The sequence below is a fragment of the Heterodontus francisci genome, chromosome 13 (genome assembly GCF_036365525.1).
Source record: "Heterodontus francisci isolate sHetFra1 chromosome 13, sHetFra1.hap1, whole genome shotgun sequence".
In the NCBI taxonomy this organism is placed as follows: Eukaryota; Metazoa; Chordata; class Chondrichthyes; order Heterodontiformes; family Heterodontidae; genus Heterodontus; species Heterodontus francisci.
In genome coordinates this window covers 9,936,635-9,960,447 of record NC_090383.1, presented here as the reverse complement: position 1 = coordinate 9,960,447, position 23,813 = coordinate 9,936,635, and the positions used below count along the sequence as shown (strand labels likewise).

Sequence of the window (23,813 nt, the reverse complement as noted above, 5' to 3'; positions counted from 1 at the left end):
GGATGCTATGCAGGTGCCTCCACTGTGGCTTGCTGCTTCTGGGAGGGCGTAAAATCATCTGGCTCCCAGAGCTTAGTATTGACGAGGAACTCAGTGACCCAAACATTCGTGCTACTCTCCAAGGCTGTTGCTGCAATTTCCAATGGCTGCACTTTTATTTCCAAGCACCCCAACTCATTACTCCTGTTTTTACAGAGTTTATGCTGAAGATTCTTTCACGGGTATACAAATGAACAGCCCCACAACTTTCTGGTGGATTCAACTGTACTGCATTGGCAAGCACAACTCCTGATGAATTGAGCAAATCCAGTGCAACTAATCGCATGGAATTTTAGGTCATTTGTCTCTATTCCTTATGCTTCAGCTGTCATCTTGTGACTTGCTGACCACCAGCATCTCAGCTAGGATCATTCCCTGAATAAGACGACTAGCTCCACAGATATCATCATATGATTGCAGATGTAGTTATGTAATATTGATGTAAACCACTGGAAGGGAAATAATTGGGGATTGGAAAATCTTTTCATGTGCCAGCAAATGGCAACAGGGAGCCTTGCCAGTGCAGCCTACATCCCAGCAACAAATATATAAAATAAAAGCTTCTGGACTCCACTAGTCAGCAGCTCTGTGGTTTATATAATTAACAGTTGTCCTACGAATATCTCTCATTACAATCTTGGGCAAAACACAATAAAAATGGCTTTGTTCACCACACAAACTTACTTGAAGGCATTGGATACAATCTTACAAGTACATTAGCGCAACTTTTAGGAGAAGCACTGGTGATGACGGCGCTGAATTGTTGAAGAGGAAGCTAGGGTAGAGGGTGTTGCGTGAATGAGTCGGCCAGAAACGAACCCACTGAGATTTTATTTTTATTTTTTATTTAGAGATACAGCACTGAAACAGGCCCTTCAGCCCACCGAGTCTGTGCAGACCAACAACCACCCATTTATACTAACCCTACAGTAATCCCATATTCCCTACCACCTACCTACACTAGGGGCAATTTACAATGGCCAATTTACCTATCAACCCGCAAGTCTTTGGCTGTGGGAGGAAACCAGAGCACCCGGCGAAAACCCACACAGTCACAGGGAGAACTTGTAAACTCCGCACAGGCAGTACCCAGAATTGAACCTGGGTCCCTGTAGCTGTGAGGCTGCAGTGCTAACCACTGCGCCACTGTGCCACCCATAGATTATCCTCTGTTTTGCTTTCCCCCAACCCCGGGCTGAAAAATATTACCTCCCTTAATTCCTTCATTAACACTGTCTCCACAACCCCTCCAACTCCCTTTCCACAAGCCACTGCGTTACTTTGTTTTGGTCTCCATGCCTTCCTCCAATTCCAGCCTCATGAGCATCTCCAGTTTCTTTGCCCCACCATTGTCGGCCATGCCTTCAGCTGCCAAGGCCCTAAGCTCTGAAATTCCTAAACCCTTCCACTTCTCTCATCCTTTAAGACGTTCCTTAAAGCCTACCTTGTTGACCAAGCTTTTAGTCAACTTGTCCTAATGTCTCCTTTATGTGACTTGGTGTCAAATTTTGTCTAATAACACTGCTGTGAAGTACCTTGGGATGTTTTACTGCATTAAAAGGTGTGTCAAGAAAAATGATATGCCAAATTAGGAATATTAATTAATTGGTTGGAAACTTATATTTAGTTTTCAATGGGAAAAATCCTGCAGTTAACTTTTAAAAACTGGCAGCCAAGATGGCCACTGCAATTTGCATCTGAAACACCTTTCCACATTCCAGTGTCTCCAAGAGGAGACACATGTCTAATGAGCCTGGACCAAAAATAATGGCTTGCTCTAAGTGATTGAATTACCTAAGATTGCTTCACTGGTACAGCATTCGAGGAAATCTTGACACCTTTTCTTTAAAAGAACAAACCTCTTCAAGTATAAATATTGGCCAATTCCAAAACTTGATTCTCATTAGAAGGTTCCAGAGAATACACTGAGGTGGTCATGTGACCGTCTGTCTCTTAAAGCTGGGAGTTTCCTCGAACAAAGAGACAAGCAGTAACTCAGACCGTGCAGCAGCAGGGAGAGTAACAAAGCTGGAAGTAGGCAGAAAATTAGTAAGCGAGTATGGGCGGCCAAGGAAACTAAGGTCAGAAAATAGACAGCAAGGAAATTGTTCAGTGATTTGTAGTATGTACTTCAATGTAAGGAGTCTAGTTGATACGGCACATGAGCTAAGAGCACAAATAGCTATGATATCTCTCTCCAGATAACACCACAAGTTTAAAATCCCTCTGTGACTGTGGACCCTCCAAAGCTACAGATTGCTACAGACAGAGATACCAGGGGAAGAGAGCTACCTACAACTCTGCCTCCAAGAAAACTCTGAGCCAAGCGTGCCATCCAAAAAGTGCACTTTGACCAGCCAAAGACTTCAAGAATACCACTTCAGCTGGAAGCCAGTAGAATCATCCAACCTCACAGACTGTATATTTAATTTTTATGTATTCTGCACTCTAACTCAACCACAAAATCTACATCTCACTCTGTAATCTATTTGTGTGTGTGTGTGTGTGTGTGTGTGTGTGTGTGTGTGTGTGTGTGATTCTCGTATGACGTGTGTGCGTGAATGTAAAGCGTATTTTTTATTTTATTTAGATCGGGTTTAGATTGTTAAGTATAATAAACTCACCTCTTTCTTGTTTAAACTCGAAACCTGTCTGGTTCTTTCCCAATCACATTGAAGGTAAAACACTCACTGAAGTGGTAAGCCCATCCACTGTTTAAAAAGGACTAAACCCTGCTATGTTCAAATAAGAGGAACAGCAAGAGGGGAGCCTGTGACCCCCTCCTAACCTGACCGTAACAGGTGCCATACAAATGTAAGTTGTTGTACACTAAACCAAGTGCAGCAGAGTCATTTTGAGCATACAGGTCTTTCGAATGTCATTGCTAGTGTTGGATCCCATTAGTTACACAAAGAGAGACGAAGTCCGACTGTAGCTTTAAGAAACTTTATTGCAGTACTTCTTGGTTACATCAGCAAAGCAAATAACAACAACACCTGGGCTCTTCTCTCCTCTCCTTTTCTCTCCCTTGTCTCCTCCTGCCTGAGCAGGGAAATCAAGCCTTCCTTATAGTTCTTCATACACATCAGTGACACCCCCTTTATGTTCCCAATTGGTTTACAAACTTTGCAGTTTCTTGGTGTCAGGGCCTGATTGGGACTGCCTTGTCACCCTCTCCTCAAGCAGTTTCTTATTCCCCTATCTGCTTGGAATGTTGGGCTGATTGTTGTATAATAGACTACTCATCGGCAGGCTGCAGCTGTCCTGTTAGTTTTTAGCTTGTTAGTCTATTTCTACTGATGAGCTGTCTGTGCAGCCCTGAAGCTATGAAGTTATTTCTGATAAGCTGTCTGTGCAGCTCCGAGGTTAGTTTGTTAGTAATACATGATTGATTAATTATTTCATCTTAAATGTCCCCATATTATTCTGTTCTCGAAAATTCTGTTCTCACAGACCCCCTTTGATTCTTCAAAACACTTTTAAGAATCATTCGCTTGATCCCTAGGTGCCTTAAATGGTCTCTACTTGTTTAGAAATAGCCTTCAACACCCGGAGGAGTCACATTTAATACGTTGCCTGCTTGTGCCACAGGAGGGGCCCGCAGGAACTCTGTAAAATCATAAGTTTTGTAGGGGCTTCAGTTACTTGTTTACAACAGCACTTAATAAGAAAAAACATCAAATACAGAATTACAACTATAACTAGAAATAAGACCAAACCCCGTACCGCTGAAGTCCCTATCGAGCCCAGCCAACTGGTCGCCCAACCCCATAAGGTGGAAGCTGGGGGTTGTTTTAGCTTTTCCACCGCCTTTCGGATGTGTGCTGCCAGATCGGAAATTTCTTTGGAGCTATCTGGAATGTAGGTACAGCACTCGGGTCCTATCAGGGCACATGATGTACCCCCCTTTTCTGCTAGGACAAAATCTAAGACCATTCGGTTCTGGAGTGCTACGGTGCGGATAGCTACCATTTCTGCATTTATTTTATCAAGGGCTTCGGCGGTGTCATTGGCCACTTTTTCTAGGACCGAAGCCATATTGATGGATTCCCTGGCTATTTTATCTGTCCCGTACCACGGGAACATGATCGAGAAAAATATCTCAGTCTCAGTGATAGCTCGTCTCCTTCTTCTTCCCTGAGGTGGCTTATACAGGGAGGTCAAATGATGGATATAAGGTGTAACATAACCTAAGTAACATGATCCTGTCCAGAATTTCGGTAACCAGGGATAGGCTTTGTTGCCGCAAATAAAGTAAGTACCGTTGTAGGCAATGGGGTTTCTAGCTGTTTCGGGATCCACCCGCCAGGTGGCGTCCTGATCCTTTAGTTCCTCAAGGTCCCGCAGGAGAATAGATTTAGCGCCTGGAGTCACATTGAAATAGTGGGAGCAGTTACTTCATCCCACTTCTCGTCCACCCTTTTGGTCTGTAACCAGGTATATGAATCCCTGTGGTCTTCCCACACCTGAGGTGTTAGTAAGGACCAAGAACGGAGGTTCTTGGGTCCGATTGTAATGGGGCCGGTACCACCCCATGAAGGCTCGTCTGCTCCGAGACGCTTTTGCGATCCATTCCGCCGTCTCTGATGCATTAAACGGAATGGGACGTAAGGAGCTGCCTCCCCTGGAGTGGATAGGCATGTGTGCACATATCCAACAGCGGGAGAGGTTAGCTTCTTTGGCATCAGTGTAGGTCATGTAAAGGAAAGAGTTAACATGTAATTCTCTGGACACTCAATTAGTTTCCCCATGTGGACAGGTTTGGTTTGACAAAATACATGCAAAGAAGATAATACAAATTTTAAACATGGTAGCAATTAACAATTCGGCGTTTAATCACGGGTCGCTCGTTTTACGTGAGAGGCGTGTATCCAGGCTTTCTCTCCTTTGACTTTAACTGCTGCCTGGGTTGTCAGTAGCACTTGGAAAGGTCCCTCCCACTTGGCGCCCAAAGGTTCTTTGTGTATTTCCTTCACGTAGACCCAGATTCCCGGGACGATGTCGTGCCCACCTTCTGGTGGGTCACCCCAAGCTGCTGATACCTGTGATGCGACGGGTTTCTCAGTGTCCCTTTGCCTCCAGATGCCATCGTCACATAACTTAATCCCTGTTTCCATCCAGGTCCATTTTTCATCTTTGGAGCATTCACTCTGCATCACTTGTCGGTCTTGTGTCAGACGGGACGCATTCAGTTCACATACTTGCGTCCGTACGTCCGGGGGATCACCCTGCGAGGCAGCTTCCTTGGCTGCCTTGTCGGCTAGGGCATTCCCTTTTGCTTCCATAGCGTTGTCTTTCGTATGGGCTTTACATTTCAAAATAGATACCTTTTGGTACAATTGCATCGCCTCCAGTAATTCTCTGACTTCTTTCCCATTTCGAATAGGTGTACCAGCAGCAGTGAGAAATCCTCTTTTGCGCCACAGCTGACCAAAGTCGTGAGCGACTCCAGAAGCATACCGTGAATCTGTGTAAATATTAGCTGTCTTCCCCTCTGCTATTCGACATGCTTCCGACAGGGCTCGCAGTTCGGCTTGTTGGGCCGATGTCCCTGAAGGCAGGCATCCCACTTCCACAACTTCATGTAGGGTTGTAACTGCTTTCCGTGTACCGTTGTCAACAAAGGAGGATCCGTCTGTGAATAGGATTAAATCTGGGTTGAGCAATGCTTCCTCTGTTGCTAGGGCTGTCTCCTCTGTTTCTTCCATAATCTCCACACAATCATGTTCTTCTTCCTTCATCTCTTCAGGCCACGGGAGCATAGTCGCCGGACTTACCGGGCTGGCCCGGACGATGTGGAGATTGGGAGCCTCTAGGACTGTTGTCCATTGGGTCCATCTAGCTGCTGTCACTTGGGATACTCTGTTTATAGATAGCAATGTGTGGACTGTGTGCGGACACTTAACGGTTAACTTTTGATCTAATACCAGACCTGCAGTAGCCGTTACTGCTTGACATGTAGCTTCCATGACTCTTAAACAACTGCCCCATTCTAGGGCGACAGTGTCCAGTCTTTTCGAATAGTATCCAATAGGTCTCTGTTTGTCCCCATGCTCCTGTGTCAGTATGACAGTCATATATCCCTCTTTTTCGTGTACAAACAGGGTAAACGGTTTCCCGTTGTCAGGGATTCCCAGGGCTGGTGCTGAGCACAGAGCCCTCTTTAAATTTTCGAAAGCTTCTTGTTCTTTGGTTCGGGTAACTGATTCTTTAGAGGCCTGCTTTCCCTTCAAGAGATCGGTTAATGATTGAGCCAGCTGGGTGTAGGAGTCGATCCAGTTTCTGTTGAAGTTGCACAAACCCAAAAAGGACCTAAGCTCCTGGATAGTGGTGGGCAGTTTGGCAGCTCGAATGGCGGCGGTCCTGTCCTGGGTGAGTTCTCTCTTTCCTTTCGAAATCTTTTGTCCCAGGTACACGACCTCTCCTCCTGCTATCTGTGCTTTGTCGATACTGGCTTTGTGTCCTCTCTGATGAAGGTGGTCCAGCAGGGTACGCAGATCTTGTTCGTGCTGTTCTTCTGTCTCAGAGGCTAACAGGATGTCGTCCACGTACTGGATGACCGTGGAGTACATGGAAGGTAACTCCCTCAAATGGTTTTGTAGGGCCATATGAAATACCGTGGGGCTGTTGTGGAAACCCTGTGGCAGGCGAGTCCAGGTGTAATGTTGTTGTACAGTAAAGGCGTACCATGGTTGGACTTCGGGTGCCAGTGGCACCGACCAAAATCCGTTGGCCATATCGATAACAGAGAACCATTCGTGTTCCGGCTTCAGGGCATTAAATACCGTAGAGGAGTCAGCTACCAGAGGGGCCTTTTGATGAATACACTGGTTAGCCTTTCTATAGTCGACAGTAAGCCGCCAGGTCCCATTTGGTTTCCGTACTGGCCACACAGGGCTGTTTGAGGTATTGTGTGTTTTCACCAGCACGCCTCATTCCTCTAGCTATCTAATTACGGGTAGGATTCCTGCAATAGATGTTTGACTGATGGGGTATTGCTTAGTACAGGGCGGAGCAGATCCCGTAAACTTTGCTGGTTCCATCTGAAGTAGCCCACAATCGTTCTTATCCTGGGCCCATATTGGGTGCTCCCTCAGCTGCTCTTTCTTCAAACTTCTGATAGACCAAGTTACCTGGCGGCCTTCGAAATGCAGCGAGGAGTTCAGCTGAGTGAGAAAGTCCATACTGAGGAGTGGTTGGTCCACCGGACCTACCCAGACTGGTGTTATCAATTCGTGCGGACCAAGACTGATGCGTACGGGCTGGGTCCTCTTAATTACCAGCCCATTGCCCCCAGCTGCGTAAGCTCTTTTAGTCTTACCGTCCATCGGTAGGGAGTTTCCATATTGTTGAGGTAGACATGTTAATTCGGCTCCGGTATCCAATAAGAAGTCAATGCCTTGATCGCCCACCCTCGCAGTTACATACAATCCATCTTTTCTATTTTCTACTAGCGCTAGGAGAGACGAGGGAAGGCTCCTCTAGTTTATTGTCGCATCGAGTAAGGAGGACATCTCCTTCTGTTGCTGGGGCGTCAACCGTTTGAACTTCTCAAAGAGGTCGTTGGCATCAGTGGAGGGAGCTGGTTTGGGTGCCGGGTTGCGTCCTTGGCGTCCTCTGCCTCGTCCTCTCTCTCTACATGCCTTAGCTCAATGGCCTTCCTTCCCGCAGTAATAACAGGGGCCGGGTCGCCTATCTTGCTCTTTGTCAGGCTCTTTCGGTACTGGATCTGTCTGCACGGCTCGAAGCTTGACTCCCATATCCCTGTCCAGCTGAGTGCATCTGTCAATTAACTGAGTATTTTACTCTTACTGCGTCCCACTCCGGTAGGGTGGCCTTCAGTATTTTAGACAATTCTGGCTTTAGTCCATCAACAAAAGTGGATTTTAAGGGTCCAAAACTGGTGTCGTCCAGATCCTCTGGAGTAGGGTCTACTATCCCTGAGTATTCCACCCAGGTGGACCTGAACCTCTCTTCATTCTCCCGCACGTCCTCTGAGTTCTTCTGCTGACAGGCTGCAACTTTGCCCCAGTCCGTTTTTACAGGACAAAACTCTCGCAACCACGTGTTAATCGCAATCCATCCGGCGTCAAGTAGCTGTTCATCTGCACCCAAAGCAATTTGGACCTCTCTCCTTAGCTTTCGGCTCGCTCGCCCAGGCACCATTACGGCTAGAATCTGTACCCCGTCCCATGGGTGGAGATCGTAAATTCCCTTCAATCGTTCCAGCTGCTCCCACGTTTTCAGACCCCCTTTCTTCGGGTCGGGCAATCTTGTGGACCACTTGTCGATTTTCTCAGGGGAAGCCGGGACGTGTGTCCAGTACGCGTTGTGCTCGGCCATGGTGACCTCGCTACCGTTCAGTCTTTTCCGTCTTGACCTTAACGCGTTTCTGTTTAAGGGGAGCTAGTCGCGGAAACGGTAACCCATCATCATTGTCACTTTCTTCACTGGAAGACTCGGCTACACCTGCTTCACGCAGTTGCATCTTCCGTTGTTCCGTTTGTAACGACTTCAAACTCGGATACAAGTTAGTTGGAGGTGGTCGTCGGGGTTCGCAGAGCTGACCTGGTTCCTTCAGTTGGGTCGTCTGCTGGTCTCGTAGTTGTTTTTTAAGCTCTTTAATTTCGATCTGATACTTTGCTTTTCAGATTGTTTTTCAGCCTCTAGCTTTTCCGATTTAAGCTTTTCCTTTTTCAGTTGTTCGCAGACCGCCTTCAATTGATCCTTTGCACTCGTTAGGTCGCGAGCACATTACGCTTGTCACATAATCTCATTGCGCTGCCGAATCTGGCCCATTACGGCGAGGGACCATTGGGTTCGTTCTTTATCCTTTAAACGGGTTGTTTTTCCCCAGACACACTCTATATCTTCCAGGGACCACTGTCCCGTGGAGGTGCAATATTTTTGCCCAATTTCTGTGTACGCTTTAGCCAGATTAAACTGTTGCTGTACATATTCTTTCAACTGCTGAAGTATTTCATCTTCGGGAACGTCAGGTGGAGCCTGCCCACCTTTGACGGTAGTTGGTAACTGTCGGTTGCCTTCGTCTGTCAACTTATCCATTCAGGTAGGGAAGTAGGTCTCGAGCCATCAGGCTTTTTGCCAAGTAGGTATTTCGTCAAATACCGCCAAGTTAGACGTCTAGAAAGGGGGTCTCGAGCCACACAAGAAAGGGTATTTCTGTCAAATACCGCCAAGTTCGGATCGCGTGGCAGGGAACCGAAATTTAGACAACGACCAAGGACTTTTAACACCAAGAAGAGTCCTTACCTCTGGGGGCGGCGATAGGTCCGATGTCTGTGGCTTCTGTCTTTATCCTCCAGCGACCCTGTGCACTTTGACCAGCCAAAGACTTCAAGAATACCACTTCAGCTGGAAGCCAGTAGAATCATCCAACCTCACAGACTGTATATTTAATTTTTATGTATTCTGCACTCTAACTCAACCACAAAATCTACATCTCACTCTGTAATCTATTTGTGTGTGTGTGTGTGTGTGTGTGTGTGTGTGTGTGATTCTCGTATGACGTGTGTGCGTGAATGTAAAGCGTATTTTTTATTTTATTTAGATCGGGTTTAGATTGTTAAGTATAATAAACTCACCTCTTTCTTGTTTAAACTCGAAACCTGTCTGGTTCTTTCCCAATCACATTGAAGGTAAAACACTCACTGAAGTGGTAAGCCCATCCACTGTTTAAAAAGGACTAAACCCTGCTATGTTCAAATAAGAGGAACAGCAAGAGGGGAGCCTGTGACCCCCTCCTAACCTGACCGTAACAGGTGCCATACAAATGTAAGTTGTTGGACACTAAACCAAGTGCAGCAGAGTCATTTTGAGCATACAGGTCTTTCGAATGTCATTGCTAGTGTTGGATCCCATTAGTTACACAAAGAGAGACGAAGTCCGACTGTAGCTTTAAGAAACTTTATTGCAGTACTTCTTGGTTACATCAGCAAAGCAAATAACAACAACACCTGGGCTCTTCTCTCCTCTCCTTTTCTCTCCCTTGTCTCCTCCTGCCTGAGCAGGGAAATCAAGCCTTCCTTATAGTTCTTCATACACATCAGTGACACCCCCTTTATGTTCCCAATTGGTTTACAAACTTTGCAGTTTCTTGGTGTCAGGGCCTGATTGGGACTGCCTTGTCACCCTCTCCTCAAGCAGTTTCTTATTCCCCTATCTGCTTGGAATGTTGGGCTGATTGTTGTATAATAGACTACTCATCGGCAGGCTGCAGCTGTCCTGTTAGTTTTTAGCTTGTTAGTCTATTTCTACTGATGAGCTGTCTGTGCAGCCCTGAAGCTATGAAGTTATTTCTGATAAGCTGTCTGTGCAGCTCCGAGGTTAGTTTGTTAGTAATACATGATTGATTAATTATTTCATCTTAAATGTCCCCATATTATTCTGTTCTCACACTAGTTTCTGCAGTATGTTGTTCTACAATGGAATTCACTTTTAACCTCATTGCCGATGGTCATCAGTTAGGTATATGAAATAGTAAAATTCCGTTAGCCAAAATACTTTTTTCATTGATTTTACTGATGAGTTTGTGTTAAAAGAATTCTTTTAACTCAAATGTTGTGGGATCACCTCTTAATCAATGCTCACTGGCTCTTTAAACAGTGGAACAATGCTGAGAGCATTTGAATTTAACTTTTTGATATTTTAACATTTCTTCAGTGTACTTCAAATGAAGTCGATCTTCTAATGGAGCAAGCCTTCTGGATGATGTACCTTCAGTCAAACAACTGTTTAAATCCCTGATGCACTGCTTGGGTGACTTTTGGACCTTTTAAAATTATTTTGGACCAGTTCCATTTGAAGACCTAACAAAGTCGATCTTTATAATCAAATTCCACTGTATTCCTATTTGTGTGCATCAAACTAAGAGAAAGTATCATACCAAATGCTGCAGGTATGGTCTTTCTCAATTATACAGATTTCTCCGCATTACTAATATTATACCCTGCAAGCTCCAATATTCTCTTTCTGAACTGAGCTTGCTTGGAATTACTTTACGTTGTTTGTTAAATTGCTCTCAATGCCAACTTTGATCAAAATTGAAGTAGATTATTTCAGAATAAGGTTTATTAAACAAAAAAAAGGGAGAATTGCATTCTTAGAACTAAAATAATATTTTTCTTAGCCTGGGTGATGACGATTTCTTGTAGATATGGCGAGGCCAAAGTTCTTTCAAAGTTTTCGAAAGACATTAGTAGTTGCACATTAGCAAATAGTTTTCATAACCATACAATGCCACAATGATTCCAAGCTTGTTTTTTTTCTGTCCTTGCAGATTTCTACCTATGTTCAAGATACTAAGCTTGGATATTTGATGCTAGATTGTGCACATGAAATGAGTAAAATGTTGCAAGTGAAATAGGTATGTTGGCAAAAGTAGATGAAAGCACAGGTTCCTCCTCCTGCAAGTTATTACGATCGTTGATAAATGCAGTATCTGCTGCTCTGGATTAGCAAGATTGGAAAACATCTCTGGAATTATTTATTTTCTGCTTTACTATGGCAAACAAGATTTTATACATGGGTTATATGTGCACTTTGACCTCTTCAAAATAAGGTCAATGTGTCATTTATTCCAAATGCTACTAAACAGGTTAATAAAACAGAAAATTCTTAGTATAGTGCAGAAGAGTCAAGTGGAGAAAAGGCATCCTCACAGGAGGAAATGTTCCCTCAAACCACTCTTAGATGCCTCTCGCTGTCTGATGAGTGCCTTGTCAGAGGTCTTGCACTAGTTCTGCAGCTCATTCTCTGGGAAGGTGTACACAATGGGGAGACTTCCCGAAGAAAGAAATAATGGAATAAATTAGAAATTGATGCTGTATTCAATTTCACGTTTTATATTTTGCACCCATTGTTTAACTACCTTAAACAAATGAGTTTGATTTGCGAAGTTGTGTTGTCGAGGAGACCAGAATGCACAAGGTTTGGGTCAAAAAAAGTAAACTCTGAATGAAAACCGAAGATGCTGGAAATATTCAGCAGGTCAGGCTGCAGCTGTGGAGAGAGCAACAGAATTAACATTTCAGGTTCAATCAGAACTTGGAATTTGAAAGGATTTCAACTGTCCTGTACACCAATGTCTGTAGTCTGTTAAATGTCTGCTTACATTTATATTATCCTTCCCTCTTGGTTAGAAAGTTCTGCTTTGAGAATCTTTTTCCAGATGTTAAAACCAGCATTATCTTGGTCACTCTTGTGTGAGCCCTGTGTTTCTGAAGGCTGTGAGGTCAAATGTGACTTTACCCAATGATCTACACAAAGTCAAAGTAACATGTTTTGATTAGAACCAAAATGCCCTTGTGACCTATTTTGTACTTGATTAACCATTATTAGCAACAATTTCACACTGACTGGAAGTTCATATTTTTAGTCTAATGACCACCGTTTCCTTTTCAACTTGTCATGCAGTCCCCCACCTGCCAAGCATGAGGCATATTAATTTCACCACATGGACATTAAATTTCAAACTGTTGTTGAAGTGAAGAAAGGACTTGCTTTAAAAAACATTGCCAGACCTTGGCTGGAAAGACATTTACATATTAACAGACAGTCCTTGGAAAGGACAAAGGACCATTCCCTGCCACATTCAACCCACAATGGACTTTTGATCACCAGATGTTGAAGGTGGGGAGCTCGCATTCCAGGTTGACTGCTAAGATGGCTGAATACACAAACTTACATGGTCAAACCAGCTAGTCACATGCCTAACCTGCTGAGTTTTTTGAATTTGTACCAACAGTTTGGGCGGAAAGCAGAATGCTCCTGGACTGAGAACATCGCTCCTGGCTGGCTCGCCACAGCCTCACCTGTCTGCCTGCTCCCATCTCTTTCTCTCAAGCCTCTGAATCCACTGAAGACACATGAACCCCAAGAGAGAAAAGTTTCCTACAGTGAACAAGGTTTAAGAAGAATACTGGGCCCCAACGAAAAGCAAGATCTACAGACAATCAAGGACTTGACAGTGAGCTTGAAGACTCGTAACAAAAACTCTTCAGATATTGCCTCAAACTTTTCCACCTTATTTTTTCTCTTTTCTGTTAATGTTTGCATTTGTGTATTGTGTATGCATGCTAGCGTGGGCGTGTCATGTATCCGTAGGTGTCAACCGAATTAGAGTTTAAGTTTAATACATTTCACTTTTCTTTAAACCTAAGAAAGCCTGTTTGTCTCGTTTCTTTGCCTTATAATTGGAAAGCGGTGAACAAGGATTAACCAAGGGGGAGCTAAAAACATGGTGTGTTTAAAATTAAACCCTGTCACAGAATGACCAGGTGAAGGCTGAACGGAACCCCAAGACCTCTTTCTCACCTGGTCATAACAAACTGCATCACTAAAAACAGGTTCACCAGCCATTTGTTCATTTCAGTTTGTTTCCATACAGTGTCCGTTATGGCTCAGTTCGTAGAACTTTTGCCACTGAAACAGAGGTGGTTGTTCAAGTCCCACTCCAGGACCTAAGCACAAATATCAATGCTGTCACTCCCATGCTGTACTGAGAGGTTGCTTAACCATTGGAGGGCTGTCTTTGGGATGAGATGTTAAACCTCTCGGGTGGAGGTGAAAGTTCCTAAGGCACTATTGTCCTGTCCAATATTTGTAACTCTTTCAACATCACAAATACAGATTACTTGATCATTATCACCTTGCATTTTGTGGGAGCTTTCTGTGCACAAATTACCTGCTGTGATTTCACTTCTAAAGTACTGCTTTGTCTGTAACTTGCTTTGGGATGTCCTGAAAGGTGCTATAAAAATGCAAGTCTTTAATTTATTGTTGTGTGCAACTTGGCTACTGCATTTGTTTACATAACAGTGACTTGCACGCCAAAAAACAATTAATTGGATTAAAGCACATAATAGGGTGTAATATAAACGCAAGGTTGTTTGTTAAAAAATTGCTTTTTGTCTGTCACCTTAGTTTAATGTTATCAGTAATAGTTATTGTAATACAAAAAGGGCCTGCTCCACATCATTTATAAACACAATGAGAAGTATGGGTCCAGAACAAACTTGTGTGTCTTATCTTTCCTAACTGCTTTGATATAATTTCATACACAAAGGTTCCTAAAAAACAACCTCCAAGGATACACAATCAGTAATAAGAATTAAAGACCCCAATACAACTTTTGGACAGTTTTCTAGGCACATACTGCGTTTTTCGACCTGTGCTACGAGGGCATTTGCTGTTTTCAATTTTGTACAGCTTCCACTGATGGCGGAGCTAGGGACTGCAACGTATTTGAGCTGTGGATTTATACAGAATTTTCCAAATAGTGTATTGCTTAAGAGTTTTTTTCCCCCCAGACAAGCTGAGAGTTTCACTTCAAATCAAATCGGTTTCTCATTGTCCTCAAGCTACTTCTACAATTGAATTTGTTTTTCTACAATTCAAAGTCCAGCATGATAGTGACCTTTTCCAACTCGCAAATAATTCATTGGGACTATATAAATAACAGAATAGCCCCACGATATTTATTTTGCACGCAGCTGACTAACTGGAGGCATAATTGTCTTCGGGCCAAGGTTAAAATTAATTGCTGATGCAGGATGAGCTGATTACAAATTGTATTAAGTGCTTAAAATGAAGGAGCTGTGGAAAAACAAAGCAAAAGCATGGGGGGGGGAAAAAAAGGAAGGTTTTGCATTTCCCTGGGGCTAGATATTTTGTTCTGCCGTTCTTGTACCCAGTGTAGCTCTGAATTGATCTAGAGAATCCCAGAGCCAGCAGCTGTGTGCTAACTGTGATCAAAGTTAACTGCTGCCCTCGTGTACTATTGATACTTTTCAGATGCCAACAGATGTTGTCTCCAACATACACTGATCGAAATATATTTGTCACACAACTGCGGTATTAGTTGGAAAAGTAACCGGTTACATCAACTTTCTCTTGACAATAGTGACAGTAGTGGCAAAATGAGGAGTCTAGGCGTCTCGTGAGAGACCAAGGCTAAGAGGGTTTACTCCAACAGAAAATCCGGAGCAGAACCCCGAAGGCAGTCATGTGTCACCGTTGGCATGTTTCCGGCAGTTCCTGCAGCCATACTGGTGCCAAACGTCGTGCTCTGCACTCCTTTGGACCCCACCAGGAAGGCCGAGAAGGGGGGTTTTGACGCTTGGGCAACTCACAACCTCCATACATTCGCCCAGGCATGCGCCATGGAGAGGTCACTCCATAGTCGCCTCACAGCGACCAAATCAACACGGAAGGCAGCAGTTACGGGTTATAAGTCCAGCTCAATTGGCGTAGAGATTGGGCGCCACGGGTTGCCTTTGTCGGTGGGAGAGGTCATCGCATCTCACTGGACAGTTACCACCCCCCTCAAACCGGGCAGCCCCCGGTCAGTAAGTTTCTGTCTCGCCAAAGTCCACCTGCTTCAATGGGTGCTTGGAACTCAGGGTCATTGCCCGACAAGTGGACTGTAACACCACACCAAACAGGACGACCAAAAAAGGAAAGAAGGTACCAGCCCTTTGTTTTGCAAGCTGGAACGTCAGAACTATGTGTCCTGGCCTGTTGGAAGACCTTACACGAATCAACGATTCTCGGAAGACCGCCGTCATCAACAACGAGCTCAGTAGACTCAATGTGGACATTGCAGCACTTCAGGAGACACGCCTCCCTGCGAGTGGATCTCTAGCAGAGCAAGACTACACCTTCTTCTGGCAGGGTAGGGATCCTGAAGAACCAAGACAGCACGGAGTGGGCTTCGCCATCAGAAATTCTTTGCTCAGCATGATAGAGCCACCCTCAAATGGCTCGGAACACATACTGTCCATCCGACTGTTCACCGCCTCTGGTCTGTGACACCTACTCAGCATCTATGCTCCAACACTCTGCTCCCCACCTGAAGCTAAAGACCAGTTCTACGAGGAACTCCATAATATCATTAATAGCATCCCCAACACCGAACACCTATTCCAGCTGGGGGACTTTAATGCCAGAGTTGGGGCCGACCATGACTCATGGCCCTCCTGCCTTGTGCGCTTTGGCATTGGAAGGATAAATGAGAATGGACAGAGACTGCTTGAGTTGTGTATCTATCATAACCTCTGCATCACCAACTCATTCTTTCACACTAAACCCTGTCACCAGGTTTCTTGGAGGCATCCACGAGCACGTCGTTGGCACCAGCTGGACCTCATTGTCACAAGGCTAGCCTCTTTAAACAGTGTTCAAATCACACGCAGCTTTCCACAGTGCGGACTGCGACACTGACCACTCCCTGGTGTGCAGCAAGGTTAGCCTCAAACCAAAGAAGCTACGTCACTCCAAGCAGAAGGGCCGCCCGCGCATCAACGCTAGCAGAATTTCTCATCCACAGCTGTTAGGCAAGTTTCTAAATTCACTTGAAAAAGCCCTCCAAAACACTCCCACAGGGGATGCAGGGAACAAGTGGGCCCACATCAGAGACGCCATCTATGACTCAGCAATGACCACCTATGGCAATCGTGTGAAGCGGAATGCAGACTGGTTTCAATCTCGCATTGAAGAGCTGGAACCTGTCATAGCCGCTAAGCGCATTGCACTGCTGAACTACAAGAAAGCCCCCAGCGAATTAACATCCGTAGCACTTAAAGCTGCCAGAAGCGCGGCACAAAGAACAGCCAGGCGCTGCGCAAATGACTACTGGCAACACCTATGTAATCATATTCAGCTAGCCTCTGAAACAGCACATATCAGAGGAATGTATGATGGCATTAAGAGAGCTTTTTGGCCAACCATCAAGAAGATTGCCCCCCTCAAATCTAAATCAGGGGACACAATCACTGACCAATGCAAGCAAATGGACCGCTGGGTGGAACACTACCTAGAACTGTTCTCCAGGGAAAATGTCACTGAGACCGCCCTCAATGCAGCCCAGTCTCTGCCAGTCATGGATGAGCTGGACGTACAGCCAATAAAATCGGAATTCAGTGATGCCATTGATTCTCTAGCCAGCGGAAAAGCCCCTGGGAAGGACGGCATTACCCCTGAAATCGAGTGCCAAGCCTGCTATACTTTCAGCACTGCACGAACTGCTTTGCCTGTGCTGGGATGAGGGAGCAGTACCACAGGACATGCGATGCCAATATCATCACCCTCTATAAGAACAAGGGTGGCCGCGGTGACTGCAACAGCTACCGTGGAATCTCCCTGCTCAGCATATTGGGGAAAGTCTTCGCTCGAGTCGCCTTAAACAGGCTCCAGAAGCTGGCTGAGCGTATCTATCCTGAGGCACAGTGTGGCTTTCGAGCAAAGAGATCCACCATTGACATGCTGTTCTTCCTTCGCCAGCTACAGGAGAAATGCCGTGAACAACAGATGCCCCTCTACATTGCTTTCAATGATCTCACCAAAGCCTTTGACCTCGTCAGCAGACGTGGTCTCTTCAGACTACTAGAAAAGCTACTTAGTATCATCACCTCATTCCATGACCATATGAAAGGCACAATTCAGCATAGCGGCGCCTCATCAGACCCCTTTCCAATCCTGAGTGGTGTGAAACAGGGCTGCGTTCTCGCACCTACACTGTTTGGGATCTTCTTCTCCCTGCTACTCTCACATGCGTTCAAGTCTTCAGAAGAAGGAATTTTCCTCCACACAAGATCAGGTGGCAGGTTGTTCAACCTTGCCCGTCTAAAAGCGAAGACCAAAGTACGGAAAGTCCTCATCAGGGAACTCCTCTTTGCTGATGATGCTGCATTAACATCTCACACTGAAGAGTGCCTGCAGGGACTCATTGACAGGTTTGCGGCTGTCTACAATGAATTTGGCCTAACCATCAGCCTCAAGAAAACAAACATCATGGGACAGGACGTCATAAATGCCCCATCCATCAATATCGGCGACCACACTCTGGAAGTGGTTCAAGAGTTCACCTACCTAGGCTCAACTATCATCAGTAACCTGTCTCTCGATGCTGAATGAAACAAGCGCATGGGAAAGGCTTCCTCTGCTATGTCCAGATTGGCCAAGAGAGTGTGGGAAAATGGCGCACTGACACGGAACACAAAAGTCCAAGTGTATCAAGCCTGTGTCCTCAGTACCTTGCTCTACGGCAGCGAGGCCTGGACAACGTACGTCAGCCAAGAGCGACGTCTCAATTCATTCCATCTTCTCTGCCTCCGGCGAATCCTTGGCATCAGGTGGCAGGACCGTATCTCCAACACAGAAGTCCTCGAGGCGGCCAACATCCCCAGCATTTCCACCCTACTGAGCCAGCGGCGCCTGAGATGGCTTGGCCATGTGAGCCGCATGGAAGATGGCAGGATCCCCAAGGACACATTGTACAGCGAGCTCGTCACTGGTACCAGACCCACTGGCTTTTCATGTCTCCGCTTTAAAGACGTCTGCAAATGTGACATGAAGTCCTGTGACATTGATCACAAGTCGTGGGAGTCAGTTGCCAGCAATCGCCAGAGCTGGTGGGCAACCATAAAGGCGGGGCTAAAGCGTGGCAAGTCGAAGAGACTTAGCAGTTGGCAGGAAAAAAGACAGAGGCGCAAGGAGAGAGCCAACTGTGCAACAGCCCCGACAACCAATTTTATCTGCAGCGCCTGTGGAAGAGTCTGTCACTCTAGAATTGGCCTTTTTAGCCACTCCAGGCGCTGCTTCACAAACCACTGACCACCTCCAGGCGCTTACCCATTGTCTCCCGAGACAAGGAGGCCAAAGAGGAGTATAGTCAGAGTAAAGTCATTTATTGTATTGTACATTTTCATTTCACATGCATAAATATGCAATTGTGTTTGCTGTTTCTGCCAGTATGTGCAGGATTTTTTTTTTTTTGGTTTGATGAGGACAGTGTAGAGGGAGCTTTACTCTGTATCTAACCCTGTGCTGTACCTTTCCAGGGAGTGTTTGATGGGACAGTGTAGAGGGAGCTTTATTCTGTATCTAACCCATTTTTTTTTATAAGGTGGCCTTCATAATGTGCAGGATTGTTGGTGCCTTTGCTTTTATAGTCCCTTATCTGACAAGTACAAGTTTTTGCCTCCCTATTAAAGGCTTGTGAAATCCTGTCCTGGTAAGTCCATTTTTTTTCAATGACTAGTGCAATCCATCTCCTAACCTTTGTCAATCCATTATATCTGTTCATCTTTCACTCTTGCCTGAATGAAACAGCTAATTTATAACAAAGTCTGCAATGTTGTTCCCTTAATTATTAGTTCTCTAGCCTTATCGAATGTTTTGTCCTTGTCTTTGAAAACTTTGTATGTGGGCATATCTGGTTTATTTTCTTCATAGAGCTGCCGTGACATGGATAAGATTTGTCAGTCATCTATGAGCTTCTATTATTTAATATTAGTATACTTTGCAATATTTATTTTACCATTTGAATTTCCTTTTCAATGGAGATGTTTCCACAATTTCTGGGAACCTAATCTGATTTACAGAAAATTCAAACTTTGGGAATTCTCGCAATAAAGCACTTTTTTGAAAATCAACTCATTGACTCAAGAATGACGGCCCATGGACAGAGAGGCAAATTTGCAGGAGGATGTGATTATTTTTTGAGAAAATTATATATTAAAGAGCAGTAAACAGTCATGAAAACGTTTGCAGAAGTTGCATGCAGGGTTTTGGTAGATTAAATGAGAAACTGTGTCCAGTGGCAGGAGGGTTGATAACCAGATGAAGCAGATTTAAGGTAATTGGTAAAAGAACCGAAGTCGGGATGGGAAATTATTTCAAACGCTGCGCGTTGTTGTGATCTGGAATGCACTGACAGAAAAGCTGGTGGAAGCAGATTTAATAACTTTTGAAAGGAAATTGGATAAGTACTTGAAAGGGAAAAGTGTGAAGGGCTATAAAGAAAGAGCAGATTATGGGGCTAAATTGGATCGCTCTTTCAAAGAGCTGGCACAGGCACGATGGACCGAGTGGACTCTGTGCTGTATCATTTCATGATCTAAAAGGAGCGATAATATTTATTTATTGTTCACTCCATCAGTCAACTTGAGATCATCTGACAACCTGCAATAAGTGATGCTGTAAGCTTCTAGAAAAGTCATGAGTATGTGGGGAGGTGCAGAAACTGGTCAGCAGCTCCCCTGTAAAGGGAGGAAAAATTAGAGCAAGAGGACATGTCATCTCTGCAATTGTATCTTGTGTCTCCTAAGGTTGGCTCAACAAGGGCGCTGTAAGAGGTTTGGAAGTCGGTTCTGTGCCTCGTTAGTGTGTGACCTAGGGAGACCAGAAAAATAATGATTTACTTTTACCCATAATAATCATTAAAATTGCAGTTGTATGGAGGGATTTTCAATGGACAATAAACATTGATTTGACTGCAGTGCTGGCAGCATAATATCTGTTATGCTAGTCCGTAATGGCTGTCTTCCGATGAAATGTAGTGTAAATGTACTTTTTGTGACTGATGCTATTAAAGTGTCGAGGAAATTACGTTAGCGGATTGAACAGCAAGGTTTCCACACTTCAGAGCTGATTATCCATGACTGTTGCATCTTGCTGCTGTACCAATGAAAATTCACATCATAACTCAGCTATTTCATTTTCTATTGTGTGATATTTTAGGACATGTCTCTCTCTGGCTACTTTTGTAAATTCAATTACAAGTGGAAACTATTCCCCCCCTTTTGGCTGGAATTTTATGGCCCCCAAACGAGAGGTGGGGTGGTTGGGGCGTGTAAAATTGAGTGGGAGGCCGGTGGGGTGTGGGGGAGGGGGGGTGGTGTGGGCAGGGGCCTTCCCGACCCCTCCTACCACTGCTGCAATTTTATGCGGGGTCGCGAGAAATGTCCTGCCTGCCCCAGGCCAATTAAGGCCCTTAAGTGTCAATTAATTGGCATTTAAGGGCCTACTCCTGCTGCTGTGGGCATTTTATTTTCAGTGGCCTGACAGCAAAAGCTTTAAGAATCCCACCTGGTAAAACCAGGTGGCCTTCCTGCAGGCTGGGGTGGGGTTGGCCTCCTGATTGGGCACCCTGTGCCCTACAGAGGGCTGCCCCCAATGCACAACACTTATCCCCACCCCCCCCCCCCCCCCTAACTGAACCCCCTTGCCTCGCCAGGGCCCGGCTGATTGTTCCGGGTGTGGCCTTAAAAACGTACCTGTCTTCTGGGCCATCATTCACCTTGCTTCTTGTGATGGCTGGGTGTGGTCCCAGAAGTAGCCACCGCTCCCAGTGGTGCTGTTTGGACTAAGAGTCGTCAGCTGCATTAGGTGGGACTTGCTGCCTCAAGGAGGTGGAAGACCCGCCCAAGACCAATTAAGGGCCTGGGAAGCAAAAAATTCTGGCTGGGTTCCCCTAGCACTGAGGAGGTGAGATCGCCCTGTCTTTCTGGTTGATGGGTGGGGCCTCCTGCCCAAAGAAAAGTTCCGGTCTTTGTCTCCTGTTACGTACTCTAATTTTTGAATTCAAAGAAATATGGCATATTAAAACATTGCACGTCAAATTTTGTTCATATGTAATTAAAAGAATCTTTGTATGTAGGAACATGGGTTGGTGAAAGTGTTGGTTTATATTGCACGCAAGCAATACGTTGTATGTATGCTGAAGATAAGATCACAATTGGATACATCAGCCAAGTAATATTTTCTTATAGCTTCTGTGATTGCTTTTGAGCTGCATCTTATGTTCCGTGGACTATACCTAAATTATCATTATTAATACTGAACTTCTAAAGCTGCAGTGACCCACATGGGAAGGAGGGTGGGTAATCTTTTCCATATCAAAGAATTGAAAATGAGTGTTGAATATCTTAATTCAAGCAGCAAGTCTTATTAACATGGGACAAGGGGAACTTTATTGGAAATGTTACGTAGCAAACATGGAACATTTTAGCAACAGGAAGTTGACATTTGCTCCAACATGTCTGACATTTTAGTCAACTCCAGCTGTGTCAGAGTGGCGAAGATGGAAGGGTTAAAAAATATCTAGACATTTAAATTGGTAGATCACCGAAGATACTAATATTTAATATAATATTTCATTCAGCTTACAGTGCATGGGTTTAACAACTATGTACCAAATGGACTGTTAGCCGTGGCCACTATTTATTAGTGGGGCGGTGCCAATGTTGAAATTTAAAGATGTCAGCAGGTGGCTGGAAAAATAAAAAAACATATTCCCATGGCCTAATTTTTAAAAGGATTGCTTATGTTGAGGAATCATTTTTATGATTACGTTTTTCATACCTGAAATTCTGCTTGCAAAGAGATTGGTTTGGTATTTTTGAAGGCTTCATTAAATGCTAAGTGTGTACCCCACGCACTTTAAATAAAGACATTTAGTTTTTTCTCTCTCTTCCTTCCCGCCATTCGCAGAACCAGGAATAAGATGTACATGTCATAAGCTGGGACCGTTTTTAGACATAATGTTGCTTTGGGGAGTACAAACTCACTCACAAACGGGAGTATATCTATATCGGCCAAATCGATGGATAGCTAAATTAATTTCTGCCGAGTCTTTCATTTCTTTGAGAGGAGGAAGTAGGTCTGGGTTTACCGCTGCTGACTGCCCACTGCTGCAGTATAAATTGCCGGTTGGCAATGGAAAATTGATGGATTTGCCACACTGCCTGAACTCAGACCATTTTGTAGTTGTTAGGGGTTTGGATTAGTACCAGCAGAGACATCTGCCTCAAGTAGCTGGGCTCTTAATTTAAGTATTAAATTGGCATTATGGCCATCCTGATTTTCCATTTCCTCTTGGCCCGATGGACAAGATGTTAGGTAGATCACACACATATAAGCTTCAGGTATTCCAAGTAGCTAGGCAATGTTAACTGTCCTCCCCCACAACGCACACTCTTGCACCACTGAGCAAGTCATGTGGTCACCATGGAGAGAACAGAGGAGTTGATGTTTTGGGTGTGGACCTGTTCATCAAATCTAAAGGATATGACAGATGGATAAAAGGAAACAGAGTAGGAAAAACTGTGTGTGCACACAGAAAAAGGAATATGATCCGTAAAGTGCTAAGTGGGGAACAGGAGATGGTTAATTGGTTGAAGTGAAATTAGCATGAGACAATGCAAAGCATAATGAGAGAAATTAAATAACTAAAAGATACATTTGAGTTTCAGAGACGGTGTTAATTGTTGGAAGAAGTGGGGGTGAAGGAGATAGAAATAGGAGCCTGAAAAATTGGCAAAGTAGAGCAGTTTTCATTGAAGGTTAAGGGGTGAAGGTTAAACACTCCCACATTCAGTAAACTCATTACCCACTACCTAGGCTCAAATGTTATCTGTTGCTTGCTAGGCCTCGTACTGCTAATAGTAATGAATTAAAGATAGTAAATGATAGTTTTGGAGATCAACAAGGCACAATCAAACTGGAGGAAGTGGAGTGACCAGAAATATGTGCACATTGCTATGATTACCATGTACACTATGGCAACTGAGAGACTGGATTGTGTGCGTGCATTCATCTTGGCAATGAATGCCTTCCTGTCTGAGATGAATAGTTGGAACTCAGAAGCTGAGGACCTGATCTGCATATTTCACTGGAACACTGGTTTCAATGGAGCCTTATTGACCCAAGGTTTGGGGGAATTGCTCAATTTTGGTCCACTGGTATGGAAGTTGACTATTGAAGAAAGAACGAACTTGCATCTGTGCCGTGCCTTTCATTCCGCGAGTTTCATTGGCTGTGAAATTGAGAGCTTTCCACAGCCAATAAATTGGTTTTGAAGTGCTGTCACTGGTTTTGTAAGCAGATGCAGTAGCCAGCAAAGAGATAAATGATCAGTTTATCTCCTTTGGTGGTATTGATTGAGGACACATTCTGCTGCTATTCTTCAAGTA

At 44.6% G+C, this 23,813-nt stretch overlaps 1 protein-coding gene across 7 annotated transcripts in view; it reads left to right on the top strand.

Moving 5' to 3' along the window:
* plcb4a (phospholipase C, beta 4a) overlaps positions 1-23,813 on the top strand; it is a 466,151-nt gene that overhangs the window by 71,278 nt on the left and 371,060 nt on the right. The window contains exon 1 of one of the 7 annotated variants that reach the window (XM_068044351.1): positions 6,394-6,411. The exons of the other annotated variants lie outside the window; for them this stretch is intronic. The gene's annotated coding sequence lies outside the window, so the exon portion shown is untranslated. Of the gene's footprint in view, positions 1-6,393; positions 6,412-23,813 lie in introns of those variants that run through there. 7 annotated transcript variants of the gene reach the window in all.